The sequence below is a fragment of the Myiozetetes cayanensis genome, unplaced genomic scaffold (genome assembly GCF_022539395.1).
Source record: "Myiozetetes cayanensis isolate MyiCay16 unplaced genomic scaffold, myiCay2020 scf6-25, whole genome shotgun sequence".
Classification (NCBI taxonomy): domain Eukaryota; kingdom Metazoa; phylum Chordata; class Aves; order Passeriformes; family Tyrannidae; genus Myiozetetes; species Myiozetetes cayanensis.
In genome coordinates, this window is record NW_026087853.1 from 10,649,000 (window position 1) to 10,665,235 (window position 16,236).

General features: G+C 41.3%; 1 protein-coding gene across 1 annotated transcript in view; it reads left to right on the plus strand.

The window, feature by feature from the left end:
- The first annotated feature begins 207 nt into the window (after positions 1 to 207).
- Positions 208 to 16,236, plus strand: part of SETD3 (SET domain containing 3, actin histidine methyltransferase) — a 64,719-nt gene continuing 48,690 nt past the window's right edge. Inside the window, exon 1 of the mRNA XM_050335187.1 lies at positions 208 to 299. The gene's annotated coding sequence lies outside the window, so the exon portion shown is untranslated. The remainder of the gene's footprint in view (positions 300 to 16,236) is intronic.

Genomic DNA, 16,236 nt, shown 5'->3' on the forward strand with positions numbered 1-16,236 from the left:
GTAACCTCGGGACAGACCAATCAGAGAGCCAGAAGGGGAAGATCGCCAGCTGCGAACAGCCAATAGAAATGCCGAGGCGGGTTTAAATGCCGTGGCGTTTCGCAAGGCCGCCTGTGCTGGGCTCGCTGCGGATTGGTCCCTGAGGATGCCGGAGGGGGTGGCGCGGCCAATGGCGGCGCGGGGCGCGGCGGGGGGGGCGGGGCTCCAGCCGCCCCTCCCTCCCGGCGCGGGCGGCGCGTCCGGCGGGGCTCGGGCTGAGCCGCCGCCTCGGCCCGCGGAGCGCCCGCGCAGGGAGGGAGGTAAGGCCGGCCCGGCCGGGCCCCCGTCCTGCCGCAGCCCAGAGCCCCGCCCGGGCCCGCACCCTTCCCCGCAGCCCGCCTGGCGCGGCCTCGCCCCCCGGGAGGCGCCGCTCTCCCCAGACACCCCCTGCCGCCGCCCCCGCCTTCCCCCGCGGGGTAGGGCCGGGGCCAGGCCGGGCCTCCTCGCCTTCCCCCTGGCCCCGCAGCGCCGTCGCGGCCCCGCTCGCCGTGGCCTTCTCCCCATCCCGGCCCGAGGGCCCCCCGCTCGTTCCAGGCCGGTCTGAAGTGAGCGAGGCTGCGGCATTGGCGCTTCTCCGGCCCCATCCCCCTGCCCCTCCCGCAGGCTGATCAGAAACCAGAGTAAAACAAATGGCTTAAAGCTGCTCTCCCCGTGATGTCATTCCCTTTTTTTTTTTTTTTTTTTTTTTGGTGGTGCGTGACACGTTTTGAATGATTCCTACTCCAGCTTCCCGGAGAGGCTCCCGTGCCTGCAGCGCTCGGGTCTGACTCAGTGTATGGCTCCTCTGCCTGGAGAGGAGTGCTCTGCTTCCTTTCCTTTCTGGCCCCGTCTGCAGCCTGATTTAGTAAAGGGGTTAAGCCTTTGGAGGAAAAAAGGTGGGGTTTAAAATTACAGTAAACCATCTAAAGTGTTTATCGTGCAGGGACGTTACTCCTGAAACAGCCTCGGTGTTCTAGGCTTCCCTATTGCCACAAGAGCTACTGAGATGGCCCATCCCGTGAACCCTCCCTCCTCTTCCTCCTTACCCGGCAGCACTTGGTTAGAGTGGCTTAAGCTGAGGCAGTGCCTTGTCTTTAGCTCTTAGCAACCTCCTAAATTTTGAATTTGTTGTATGGTTTTTTTGCCATAAGGGGATGTTCAGTCATCGAGATAGGCTCAGTTCTTCCTTTTGGAAGTTGTCCCTCACAGCTTAGTTGAAGGCTGCTCTTCCCCCAGGCTTGGTGTCTGCTCTTCTGGATGGACTTATCCATGGCACGTAAGCTTGCTCATGAGATCAAGTAGAAAGCGAATTGTCTTTGACCCTTCCAAGAGCATGTAATGTAAGCAGCACCTGTCTCTTCGAGTGACAGCTTTGTTCTGTGAAAATTGCTACAAATGTTAGCTTAATGTCTCACAAGTGTTTTCTGCTCTCACTTGTTGGGAGCTCGTAACTCACAACAGTGAAACATAAGTATTTTGTAGGTGAGTAAACAGCTGTGGCATTCTGTGTGTCCACTATCAGGTTCCTGGTATAAAATAGTAAGCCTGTGTGCAAGTTGTTAGAGGGAGAGGCGTGATGAGCACGAAGGCGGGGGTGTTTCCTGATGTGTTTGCTTGATTAAGTAATTTAATATGGTAGAGATTCAGCTGTGCCAGCTTGTGCTTTAATAAAGTTTACAGTTATGTTTAGCAGGCTGGATTGAAGCACCGTTGAAAATACATTCTTGGCATGGTGTGCCAAGAAAGAAATTTAGGGTTTTGGAGGAAGAAATGCCACAAACCCTGGAATCATTTGTAAATCTGGATGTCACTGTTCCCAGAGATGGTCTGGTCTCTAGTTGAAGTCAGATGTGCCTTGAAATAGACTTCTGATTTTGGTATGGTACATCAATTAAAAGTAAACCATATAGTGCTTCTCTGCATGCAAAAGTGTACATCTGGATGATATTTTTGTTGTAATAAATGTAATCTGTTTAGACATGTCTACTGTATCTCTGTAATACGTCGTAGTGGTGCTGATTATGTAGTTAAACTGCTGAATGGGGTGGTTTCAGTGTTCTGGGGGTTGCTCTTTGAAAAAGAAAAAGGCACTTTAGGGGTACTGGAGATCTTGAGGGATCTGTATCTTTTCAGGCTGTCATAGAGCCCAGTGCTTGTTAAAGGAGACCTCACAGTGCTTGTGGCTTAAGCACCGAGAGCTTTTGGAGGCCTGGGTGGCTCTGTTAAGTCTGACCATGCTGGTGGCTGAAGTCAGTGTGTCTTTGCTTCCTTCTCAATGAGGAGTTGTATTTTACACAGAGAGGTTAATATTTCCTAAATTAAGAACATATTTAGGGACATGGAAATAAAAACGGTACAGGAAGGATTTTAATTTTGCTCAAAAGGAATTAAGAGAAAAAAAGTTTATGGGAGTCTTCCAGAGGAACAAAACTCAAGCAAAGAAATGAAATGGCAAAAGTATTTTGGCAAAGTGGTAGAGTTTAACAGCTTCTCTTCTGCAAAGAGTAAATATTTTTTCTTTCCTGGTCAAATAGCTGTCTGAGGAGCTGGCTCAAGAGAGAGGTAGGGGAGTTACTAATCATTAAGAAAGAGCTTGTTTCCTGTGGAGCAGTTAGTAAACTATCTTCCCTTAGAAGATCAGTGAGGTGTTTATAGTAAGAAGCACCCTTTGTGCCTAAGAGAGCTTTCATGGATGGTGAGGGGACATAGGGACAATCCTGTAGAAAATAATATAGTTCAGAATTAGCAAACTGATAAAAGTGATTTTAGAAATACATTTCCTTGAGCTGTTCTCTTGGATGTGGCCATTTTTCTTTGCCCTTCAGCATTTTGCGTTACCTTCAAATTAATAATTTCTTACCAGAAGTTTATATTTAATTCATGGGCCAGTCTTGTATTTAGTATCTAGCTAGGTTCAAATGGGTGGGGCGGAAATAATGTCAAAATGACAGTACTTAATTTTTTTAGCAGATTAGGAGTATCTTGAGCATCCCAAATAAGAATATTATCAAGATGTGGTTTTTTGATTCTAATTATGAGAGTAAGTCTTTTGGAATTTGGTTCCCAACAATTAGCTAATTTTTTTGGAGTGGTACTTTTTTTAAAGTGCATCAAATAAACATCTAGCTAATTTTAGTGACTTCTTTTGATATTATTTTGTAGGTTTGGCTTTGTCTCAATATCACAGTAATATTTATATGCCATCATTCTTTCCTTAACCTGAAACAAAAATGTGCATTAGCAGAGTTTGTTCTTAGCAGGAGAGATGTGTGCAGTGTATACAGTAGTGGTTCAACCTTTCCTCTTTTCCATATGCTTTAGGTTTGTGCTCATATTGGCAAACCTCTGGTGGTACAGCTCATTATAGCAAATGGGATTATTAGTTGGACTCTGACCATCCTTTACCAGCTAACTTAGAGACACTTTAGTCTCCTAGGTTTGGTTTTACATGTCTAATAATGTTTCAACTTGGGCTACTACTTGTGAAACGTAAGAAAGGATCTCTCAAATCTGAAAGTACAGCGGCAGTTCATTGCTCCATAAAAATGCCCTGTTAGTGTTCTCTCTTTGAAGAGGCTTGTGTTTGTAGTAATTAAGAGATGAGTTCATGCCCAAGTGTATTTTAACATTGCTTTGCATTTTTGCTCTTGCCCTTCCTCTGCTGTAACCTTCTCTGCTCCCTTTTTCTGTTTTTAGCTGCTCTGCCCTACATTGGCTCTTGCTTGCATTTCTTCTACCAAATGACTTATTCTGGTTGCACCATCTACCCCTGTCCGTCCTTTACCACTTCCCATACTGTTCAGCAAGTCTACTAATGCTTTTTCTTTCTTTGAAATAAGGAAGAATTAGAGCTGTAGTCTTGCATTTCAATTCTGCTGTCTGGCCTGGTAACAGATGCCAGACCTGTCACTTCAGGGAGAATTCCATCTTTATTTCTAGCCTGTGCTGAAACATGCAGAGATGGGAATTAGAGCTTGAGATCAGTTTTATCTCCAGTGAGTACATGCAAACAGGTGTTTACATGCCCTGAAGTTGGCCAGATGTAGGTAAAGCACAAGGCAGAAATAAAGGAAAAGGCATGTTTCTGAGAATGTAGCTGCTAATGTCCTATTAAGTATCAAAATACAATGTAACTTCTAATTTGAGAGAAGGATTTTTACTTTTCAGAAGGATTTATTAAGCCTGATGCTAAAGGCTGTTATATATTGGGGAATGACAGGAAAGTATCTACTTCCTGGTTTATTTTATTCTTGGATATATTCTAAATATCTCTGATTGAATTGGCTGACCTGTCCTGGAAGTGCCTGAACAGCAGTGCTTGAACACCATGATTTTCTGCCAGCGTCTTAATGTAGGCCAAAATTGTTTTTGTAACTGAAGATGGACTGTAAACTCCATCAGTTCTATTTAGTTGCTTTTCAACTGTTCCTGTTAAGAATGTGATAACCTGTACTGAAAGGAGGGGAGTCCATCTCTGGGGCTCTTGTGTCAGCAGTATGATTCTAGCCTCTTGCATGCAGACCAATTTGTAGGTCGTGCTTTTTATATGCTTGTATATATTTTAGGACATCATATATAGTGATGGAATTATCTCAGTAAAACTAAGTCTCTTACATTGCAAATGCTGCCTGTATTTCTTAGTTAATAAACGTAGCAGAATCTTGCTTTACCTTTAATGCTTTACAGCACCACTGCCCAAAGTTTTCATGTAGTGTTTTAGTGGAGTAGGAAGAGGATGTGATGTGTGGGTTTCTACTTCCATGGAACCTGTGTTGATGGTCCCATGGAACCTTCCATATGCTGGGTCTTGCTCAGTGTGCCCATTCTGATGGTAAGTTAAGGGAATATGAGTTACTTCGTGGGGAGGGGTTGGTGCCAGCCAAGCATGAGGTTGTTTCCTGCCTGCCCCAGGTCCTCTGGGAGTTGGATTAATTGTGTTTGTGGCCACTGTTGGAGGTACTTAGTTACCTTTACCTGATGACAGAGTTTATAGATGTAGCCACATAATAACTTCAAGAACTGAGAGAAGGAGCTTTTGCATTTAAAAACTTCTGCATTAAAATATTTCTGACAAGGACTTCTGAAAGATCTGGTTTTACAGCTTTGCCTCTTAGGTAATTCAAGTGAACAGTGTCTCAGTGTCTGCAATTATATAATTTGTGGATCTGTGTGTATACTTTGTCCCCCTCTTCAGGTCAACCGTGAGGGTGGTAATCAGTGTTAGTCCCAGTATTAATGCCTGTGTGACTGACCTCCAGCTGAACTTTGTGCTGTTCACCACAACCTCTTGAACCCAGCAGTGCAGGCAGTTTTCAGTCCACTTCATTGTCCACTTATTTGGTTGGTAATTCAAAAGGTTGGCTATGAGTATGTGATGGTAGATGTTGTCAAAAGCCTTACTAATGTGGAGGTGAACAGCATCCACTGCTCTCCCATCAAGGTTACAAGGTTACAGGCACAACTTCCCCTTCATAAATCCATGCTGACTATTCCCAGTCACCTTGCCCTTCATTTGAATGGAAATGGCTTCCAAGTTTACTTTCTTCAGCAGCTTCTCCCCACTCAGCACTGGTCAGACCACATCTGGAGTGCAGTGTCCAGTTCTGAGCTCCCCAGTGTGAGAGAGGTGGAGTTACTGAAGAGACTCCAGTAGAGGGCCACCAAGATGATTAAGGGACTTTCCTCATATGAAGAAAGGCTGAGAAAGCTGAGACTGTTCAGCCGAGAGAAAAGAAGCTCAGTGTGTTTAAATACCTGAAAAGGAGACTGCAGGGAAGGCAGAACCAGGCTTTTCTCACGGCTGCCCAGTGACAAGAGGTGACTGAAACAGAGGATGTTCCCTCTGAGCATCAGAAAACACATTTTTAGTGAAGTGTTCGAAGTGACTGACACATTGGAAGTGACTGAGTCTCCATGGTTTGAGATATTTAAAAGCTGTCTGGACATGATCCTGGGCAGCTGGCTCTAGGTAGCACTGCTTGAGCAGGGGGTTTGAACAAGCCAGTCTCCAGTGGTCCCTTTCAATGTGAGGGTTTTCTTTTAAAGTTTGTTCAGTTGTTTATTTTCCCAACCCTTTTTCACTCAGGATAAGTCTTAGGTCTCAGGGCCTGGGATTCCTGAAGGCAGCTCTTATTATTGAAGAAAACATAGAGTACTAAAGTCTTTTTTCTGTCTCCTTTGTCACCAGGTCTCCTGGCCCCATTCAACAGCAGGCTCACACCTTGCCTAGTCTTCCCCCTGATGCACCTGTAGAAGCCATTCTTACTGTCTTTTTTTATACTTTATGTCCCTTGCCAGATTCAACTCCAAATGGGCTTTAGCTTTCCTGTCCCCAACCCTGCATGCTCGGAGCATCTTGATTTCTCCTGAGTAACCTGGCCCTGCTTCCACCTGTTTTGTTTCTTTGAGTTTTGTCAGGAGTATCTTGTCCGTTCATGCAGACCTCTGACCATCTTCACTTAACATCCTGCACAAAGGAACATTCCTGAGATCACTTCCTGAGGAAGTGATCATTTAAATCTTGTCTCTTAAGATGTTAAAAATGATGGAGTAGTAGCAGAATAGCTTTCTTTCCATCCTTCAGTTTTCAATTATGTACTCCTAGAAGAGGTGAAAGTAGTAAGCCACTGGAGCATATTTTGTGAAACCATGAACAGATGCTTGAGTTAACAAATACCAAGTTATCCTTTTGCATCAAATCTCTGATTCCAGGAAACTATATAAGATTTGTTGGAGCATCTGATGTTACTTTTTTCCCTAACAGAATATGATTTATCATTTTGAAAACTATCATCCAAAGATATAAGTGTTTAGGCATATAGATGATTTTGTTATGTTTTTGATACCTGTAGAGATAGCATTTCAGGATTTATGTCAAAATGCTTCTGTTTTACTGCTTTGATAGTCACCACAGCTTTTTCTGTTTTTAATATTGTTTTTCCAGACTTTCACTGGGCTATACTAAGTTGTCACCAATATGCTCTTCCATTGACTATTTAGAGTGGGATAGAAGTTGATACCAACGTTCATAAAATTGGTTTTCTTAATTCTTCAAAATGAGTGATAAAATTTTCAGATCTTCCAGTATCTGCTGATGCCCTGCCCATATTTAAAGGTTTATTTATTCAGTTTTGCCAATTGAATGCTTGACTCAAAAGCATTTCTTTAATGCATCTGCATAGTTTTTCTTGTTGAACACGTCATTAAGAAATAGCTACTGGCCTTTATCTAAAAGCCATTTGTTCAAGTTTTAGGTTCTTACAAAAAACAAAGCTGACTTTTCAAAATAGGCTTACAACCTTCAGAGTCAATACTCCACTGCCTTGTACAGACTGTGGCATCTGAGTGGTCTGTGAGCTTCCAGGTGACTTGGTTAGAGCTGCTAGGATTCAAGAAACTGGTAAATGATAAATTTCAACAATATTGTGACTCTCTACTGATAACCTCTGTAATCTCCCAGCCCTTTTATAGCTACTACTGCTCACTGTGAAGGGTAGCACTGCCTGGCTTTGGATATTCCTGCTATGTCTTAATGTTTGGAGGCTGTCTTATATGTATCAATGATCTTGCAAGTGGATAATCTTTTCTTTGGAAGCTGCCTTTTTCAAATGAAGTGGATCTCAGCAGGAAGCTGAGCTGTGCATGGGTGAATGTCTTTGCTCAAGGAACTTTGCCTACTGGAATAGTATTTTTAGACTTGCAGAAAGTAGCAAGAGTTATCCAGTGAAGAAAGAAATGGGTGGCTACTTTGGATGACCACCTACAAAGTTTCATCTTCCCCTTTGCTAAGCAGAGTTGCATTGATAGCATATTAATATGTCAACTCTCCTTAAAATAGAGAAGCATCCATTCCCTCTGGAGTATGCTGCACCTGATTCTGTCAGTCAGGAGCAAGTAAAATGGATGTTGTCAGACCAATTTGAGAGGCTTTGTGTGCTCATACAGTGAGTACACTGATAAAACTGTAAAACAGTTGCAGAAAATGACTATTGGGTTTTCATGTGGCTGTCGGATTCAGATTGTATCTGTTCTCTGCCCTTTTTTCCAAAAGTCAACATTCAAGAAGTTATTTCTCACTTTGTTCTCAGCTGATGCTTTGGAATAATAGTGAGCTCTGTAAGGGCTCATGAAATTACAATTTTTGCATTTGTCAATGCTCTATTAGAAAATAGAGTTCCTGCTTTCAAGACAATGACAGATACTGTTGTAATTTCCTCCTGTCACTGTAGGACACCTGGCCCGTACAACCTGTTTCTTGTGCTTATTGAGTCTTTGAATTCATGCCTGAATATGAAAAACTGGCCCATTGCACTCTAAGTCTGGACATTTAGAAGACAAAAAGTAAATAGACGAATACAATAACTACTTGCTCTATTCTGTAATATCTTGGAGTTGGTCTCTGCAAGTGGTTTGGAGGTATGGGTAGAGTTTCATACAATGAACAACCAATGAACAGTTTCATACAAACAGCCAAAAACTTTGCAAACTCTAGTAAACAGTGATTACAGACTTAAAAGTATGGCATATGCAGAGTTTGAAAGTGGGAAGATAATGTAGTGATGCCACTTCTTTTTGTTTTACCAGGGTTTTATTGTTGCACTCTCAAGAAAGCAAAATTCTGTGCAACTTTGAGGAACATTTTACCTTCTGTAAAGATAAAGTTGTATCTTTTCCAGAAAACTCTCGAATGGCAGATCAGGTTAATAACAAAAAGCTGGTTTGAGCACATTTCTGCAGACTTCTGTCCTGACAGTATGTGACACACTGGCCTAAGGCACAGGACATGAGCAGTCTAGTTTTGGAAAGTACTGTTGCTCCCAGAATGCATTTTTCTCTGGTGGGTAGAGATTTACCAGCTATCACCTGCAGCAAGATGTCAGAGCGGCTTCACTGCACTAGTCGCAGTATTTGTATTCAGTTCTGTCCTTTGTCCTCTTTAAAGAAGAATTACTTGGTCTGAGTGGAAGTCATCTCTATCTACAAATTTGCCAGACTAGTAGATAATAGTTCTTTTTGTGAAAGCAGGAAACTCAACTACAAGACCTGGAATTATATTAACACTAACAGCCAATCTTGTCAGGAGTCACGCTGCTACTTTTCCCCTTGTTCTTGAGATGATATTCGATAGGAACAAATTTTCCTTTTGGGCTGATGGATATAAATTTCATCCTGCAAATGTTGCAGGTGTGACTTGTTGCTTAATGCAATATCTGGTTCGTGGTCCTTTACTGCAGAAGAAAACACGGTGGTGTTCCTGGTGAGGCAGATGGGCTCTGGCTGTAGTAGCAGTCCTTGAGGCTGCTGCTTGAACTGTGGCTCCTTGCTGCAGCTCAGGAAGCCATGGAGATCTCAGATGAGATGAAAGGTACTGAGCTTCCAGAAACCTGGGACTGCTGAAGTCCAAACTACTGGAATCTGATGCAAGTGGTTTATCTTTGCTGGTTGTGCAGCAGTGAGATAGCCCCAGGGAACTAGGAATGCAGATACTTAGAAATAACAACATTGAAGTTTCAGTTTGGAGGGGTCAGAGGCAAACTCAGGCTTCATGGGGGTTCGTGGGGGACTATAGAAATCATTGCAGGTCCATATCTGAACATTCTGGATGCCTCTTGTAGGGTCTGGTCAATTCTACTCTGGGTTTTAGTGCGTACCTGGGGGTCAAAGGGATGTGTTGGTGACAGGACCAGGGTTTGTGTCAAATTAGGGCAGGAAAACATTCTCAAAAGGCATGTTAACAGTTTATTAGTATACTAGAGGCAGTTATCTTGTGAATGTGCTGGTCAATCTTTCTGCCTTAATATGAAGAGGAGGGGTTTGTTCAGTAAGTTGTGGCCTTCCTAGATGTGTTTTGGAACTAAGGTGGACCATGCACTCACCCTGTAATGTGTGTAATGTTTCTGCTTTGATCTGTGTTGTCACCTGCAAGCATAAAAAAAGTGCTGCCAAGCAGTTCTACTATCATTCTTCTGAAGAGTTTACAGTACATTGTGGTCTGTATACACATCAGTTATTACTTTATCAAACATCAGGGATGAAGCCAGGTAACAATATATTGCTGCATCTTGCTTGCTCCTGAGAGCCCAGCAAATGGATATGTTAAAAGCTTCCTTATTTCAAACCATTGCAGCATTTGAGTAAACGTGGCAGGGACTGTAAGGGCTCGAGTTGCCAACTATGAATGCCACAAGATATAAAGGAGCTTCAAAGAATATGCTACTTTGCTTTCAGGGTCTAGAATAAAAAGATCACAAAACTGCTGGTATTACACCTGAAACTTCTAGACACACTTTCTAGAATAGTCACCATTTTAACCACTAGCTAGGGAGTGGGCTTAAGGCAAGTGGATTTGGAAGACTTTCCAACAGTTGCTAAGCCTTCAATTACATCACTTATCAGGCATTCATAGCAGAAGCTTCTTAAGTTCTTTTTTTTACAATGTGCATAGCATTTAAATGTTGTCAGAAGTTCCTCACCCAACTGTCAAAACAGTATTCTTTTGGGATTTAGAAATGTGGAGTGCTTGGTCTGCCATGGGTGTTTTCTAAGGACACTAAAATCACAGTAACTTGAAGTGTAGTTGCAATTGGGCTTGAGGGCTGTGATCTCTCTCAGCAAAATAAAGGAGCTCTGTAATAAATTTATTGGGAAAATGTTTCTCTTAAGCTATTAAAGAGCATCCCCAGAGTACTTCTTATCACTTGCATTGCAGTAAATCTGTGCACTGCTACAGTTTATACATTGGCAACCGTTGTATGACCTTGCCATATAACGAAGCACTCAGTTCTCCTCAAACTTCCCATGGGTGCATGTGGAATGAATTAAAGTAATGCTCATTCATTGTTTCCACAAATGCCCAGTAATACATTTTTATATATAATTTATACAACTAGCTGATGTCACTCTGCACCCAGAGCAGGAAGACAGGCAGGTGTACCAAGTGGGTAAACGTACAGCACATTCCCATGGAGGTGCAGTGCCACTCCAAACTTTTTTCCTCCCTATGACCATGAACTCAGTCCTCTTTCAACATGAGCTGTCAGGTATCTTTTTTAGATAGATACAAGGCACACAATATAATTTAAGGGCAAGCACATTAACTGGTGTAAATATCCCCACATGTCTTAGAAAGGTTAAGAAAAGGTACACAAATATCCACTGGAATTCTCCAAACTTGTCTTTTCCTTTTTCACACTACTTTGTGCTACAGTTCCTGGCTGCATCCTGGAAGCCCTGGGCATTGAATAGGCACTTCTGGACCATCCAGGTGTTTTGTTTGTTGTGGTCTGATAGTGATCCTAAGCACTGCTGGTCAGGGTGAAGTGCCAGCAGTACCACCTCTGACTACATCTTCAAGGCGTTCATTTGCTGCAGAAGCTTGATGGAACAGCCGTGCTTCACTCTTAGCTAGAGAAAAATACAGCAGTTACTTTAAAACTCCTTAGATTCCCTTCTGTAAGAACAAGGTATTCCAGGAATTAACACAAAGCTGTAGCTGAATTCAGATATCTATAATTTCAAGCACAATTTAATTGTGCACACTGGGTAGTGTCAATTCAGTGTCCAAACATAGGTACTTCAGCCAATTTAAGTTGTTACAAGACATGAATGTATAATGAAAACTCGTTTTGAGAGCAAGAATTGCTTATGTTGCCATGTAACACAGAGCAGGTCTTAAAACTTGTAGAAACTTGTTTTCTGCTGTGGATATCATCTTCCTTCCTCCTTTTCATTAGTGATTTGCAAGAGGTTTCTTGCCACTTCATGTACATATTGCAAGGAGTCTGTGGGTAGGAAGTTCTTTTAAATGAAGGGGTTGTGGTGTAATCTCATGTACAGTTACATCTGCATCACCTGGCTGCTTGGAGGACTAACTTCAACATTGGAATTAATTATGTTAGAAGGGCCCAGGGAGTGTGGCCATCCCTTTTATAGGATCTGCCGCCTGTGCTGAGATTGGAGATGTGAGGTTTTCAGTATGACGGTCCTACATAATTATCTGATTGGAAAGGAGCAACCTAGGAGGCAATAGTAAATCATATTGGAGTCACAGTATGTGTAGAAAACAGAGGGGAGGCAAAGGTGTTAAGACAAAAAACTAAGCAGAACTGATAGGAGAATTTTTCAGTGCATAGCAATAATCATGGGCCCAATTGCTACTAGGTTGCTTGAGGGCATTCCACTTAGGTGGAATTATTGTTGCAATTAAACAGTAGTCCTTGGCATTAAGTGTCTTCAGCTTTAAATCTCTTCCTTGAAGACAGTCCAGTTAATTGGAATATATGTTATTGCCTAGTTTTGTATTATTTATGCCATTGACTATAATGCAATTAAAAAAGGACTTAAAAAATCTATGCAGTGTTACCCAAGATTTTTTTTTTTCTTAAACTGTTCAGGCAGGCTCTGTTTCTTCTGCTCTAGCTGTTACATGAAGCAGGTACAGTAAGTATATAGTGATATGTATCAATATGCATCAGTCTTTTCTGTGCATCCTACAGAATTTAATAATAATAAAAAAATCTGATGCTACAAACACCTCCCCCCCCCCTCAGTAACACAAATGGAGAAGTGGGTCAACTTCTTGTGTGAAGTTTTCACCCCTTTAAAGAGGTGCTGCCTCTTTTTTGGTGGTAAAAATTGCTGTGATTCTTAGTGACCAAGACAGAGTTGTAGCCATGTGTAACATACATTTTGAGTTAAAAAATGATTCCCATGGAAATGTGTACTTAGATACCATCATCCTAAAGTTCTTAATTGCATGCAAGGTCTTGTCAAAGTTTTGAAGTATGTGAGCTGTCTTGAGTGGGGACAGAACTTCTGCTCTTAGTTTTTGACAGTAGGGCAATGTAATGAGTGCTACAGTGTTTTGTTGCACCTCTGTTAACATAGTATTGCTGAACTTTAGCTCCTGCCTTCATAGTCATCATCACTGACTAATTTTCTTGATGTTGTCACTTTGCCTGACTCCAAGCAAAATACAGGAAATGGTGATAGAAGGTCCCAGTTCTTGATCTCATAAGTCATCGTTGATACTTTGGTTGATGTGAAGACACTGCTAGCATGGGTGAAGGAGTCACTGAAGTGATGTGCTAAAATGATTTTGAGCCTTGTTGGCACATTGCAATGGGAAGCAGAACAGCTTGCATTAAACCATCACAGGAACTATTTTGGAAATTTGTGGAATATTTAGATCTTCACAAATCAGTTTAAGTACAGCAAAGGTAGTGTGTAATTACTAGTTCATGTCTTAGCATATGAACATTTTTAATTAAGCATTGTGTAGTGTGTATGTGTACAGGATAACAGGTAAAACCAAAGTAACTTTCTAACTCTAAGTCTTGTGTAGCTATGACATACTGGCTAATAAAGATTTTTTTGCCTTATTAATATTTCCATATTTATGGTTTCACCATTTGCAAATTTTTCTTATCTGAGCATTGGGAGGGTAGATCTTGACAACACCTAATCCTATGTGTTTTGTAGACCAAAACTTTTTCAAAGTTTCTTGTGTATGTTGAGGATGTTTCTTTTGGGATTATGCTATCATAGCAAACATCTCTTCCAGGATAAAACATGTAACTAGTGTTCTCACAAACATTAAGAATGTATTTCATGTCTGGGTTTATTGAAACACAAGTCAATCATGTGACTGTCTTATGCCTTAGTAAACAGCTCAGCTGTAGAATTAAGTAAAAAGATGATCTTGCTGAAAAACAGATGGCTTTCAAGAACTGGATTTTTCTGAATAAGTACAAAGGCAAAAGTGTTATCTGACAATGTTTTTCTTATTTACTTCGCTGATGGTAACTGTTTTTAAAGCAGTAACAGGTGCATATGCTGTAACTGTATAACCCATCCCATAGGAGAAGAAACAAAGCATTCACTTGGAAGCATTAAGAATATAGGCATATATTTCTAACGACTTTTTTTGTGCCAGTAAATTCTTCTTGTTAGTGAAAACTAGAGAGACATTTTCAGTATCAGTCTTTTTTTTTTTTTTTTTTTCTCTTTGGTTGTTTACTCATTCAGTATTTAAGAATTTATTCTTAGTCAGTTGCATTTATTTAGATGATTGTACTTTTCATATGGCACTGTGTCTACTTTAAAGAACAGCAAAGCTTACAACTGGCTTGGTAGATTCCTTGAAGAAAATAGAAGTTTGGGAGAAGCAAGTAGCCCAGAGACTGTAGACAGGTAAAGGGTACCTACCACCTGAAGGGCATAAAATTCATCTGCTAACTGATTGTGAAAGAAGAGAAAAGGTGTGGGAAGTAAATACCAGAATAATAATAAAAAAAAAAAACACAACGTGAGGGTGAGGGTTATGGAAAGCTTATCTCAGGAATAGTGTTCTTGTTAAGAAGGGAAGGGGACAACCTATTTCATTTTGCTTTACCTGAGAGAGGAAATGTACAGGTTTTTGAAAGGAAAATAAAAGTGAGTTTGTGTATGAAGTAGGAGAAGCTGACCTGGGTAACTCCACAGGCCTCATGAAGAAGGAAAGCTTATTATATTGCAGCTTGGGCAACAAGAAAGAGGGTTAATATACTGGAGAAAAATCCCTCTGTCATGCTTTTCCTGTAGGTCTCTACCTGCTTTTGATTGCTGTCACTGTTACTTTTCCTCTGGTAAAAGACAGGGTGAGGGGAGAAGGGAAATAAAGAAGGCTAAGATAAGGATGAAAACTGTAGACTTTAAAAAGATACAATGCAAAGCAAGTTCTGATCTCACTGTTCCTCTGGGAGATGGCTGATGTTGCTCAGTACAATTCTTCAGAGATGGGAAAATACGAGGGAATGTGGTAAGCTTTTTAATCAAGAAATTGGGTAGAAAGACCTGTGACTTTAGGGGGTCTTGAATCCAGGGAACAAGCACTAGAAAAAGAGGGAGGAATGGCAAGCAGAACCTTGTAAGATGGAACTGAAAGAAAACCACACTGCGTAACCAATATATGCGTGTTCCAGGATTTTCTTCTGCAGAACATGTGTATCTGGAGTTGGGCTGCTGCTGGAGATGGTTTTTTGACTTGATGTTCAAATGAAAAACCTAAGCATGCTGATCCTTATATTTTATATAGAAAAAAGTATACAGATTATTAACTAGCAAGAATGGACTGCATTTGAGGGGTGCAAGTTGTTTTGGGAGAGCAGAAGAATGTAGGGCAAACTGTACTAGTTGTGCTGTGCATTGGACTGATTCTGAACAACATCTTGCCACAAGGAGCAAGTAAATCAAAGCTATCTCTTAGGGAAGGAAATAGTGTGGGTTATGGCTAAGGGAGTTCTTGGGAAACATAAATTTACATTTAAGTGGAATGGAATCATAAGTGGAAACAATATGAGCTTTTCTGTCATTAATCTTATTAGTGCTTTCTGTAGGTCATTTTTGTCAGTGTTGTCATCAGTGTTATGGCAATACTTTAGATCCTGTTTAAAAAAAAAAAAAGGCTGCCTTGTTGTAACCCCTCTATAATCACAGGAGGTCCCACTTCCAAAAGAACTTGCAGCTTAAGTAGAAGAACAGAAACATGGTGGAGGAAGAAAATACACAAACACAGTGAACTGCAATGACACTTGTATTTAGTGCAGCTTTTGGGGCAAGTTTGCAGAGGAAATGGAGGAAAAAGTAAAGGGCAGTGGTAGGAGAGGAGAATTAATAGCAAGAAGAGAAGGGGTAGAGTACAGCAAAGGTGAGAGAGCTGGAGGGAAATGGATTGAATCAGTAACTAATTAGTCATTTATTTAGTGGGAACATTAAGATTAATAGCTTAGGAGTGATGAGAATGTTAATGTGGTTTCCAAGTGACATGATGTAGGTGGTTTTCACAAGAAAACATAGCATTCATTGTAACTGTATAAGCTGAATTTTTCTTAAAGATCACAGATCTCTTCCTCCACCCACACTGTTCTTACACTTCTTGATTTTATGCTTTCTATTTGCTATAGAATGTATTTTTCTTTTTAGCCACAGTCATAAGATTCAAGTTTAGAGAAAAAAAACCCTTGATCAGTGGAAGCAAAAGATCACATTTTGTGTAAAACTGGTCATATCAAGTGTAAAATTTGTTCTCCTACATACAGATTGGAGAACTCCTGTCAGTTGCCTAGAGGCATTCAGCTTGTCCCTTAAGACCCTGGCTCCTTAACATATGTTGATATAAGAGATGATACACTTCCTTCTCTGAAGTAGAGGGGAAAAGGACTTAGTCTAGGCAGTCAAACG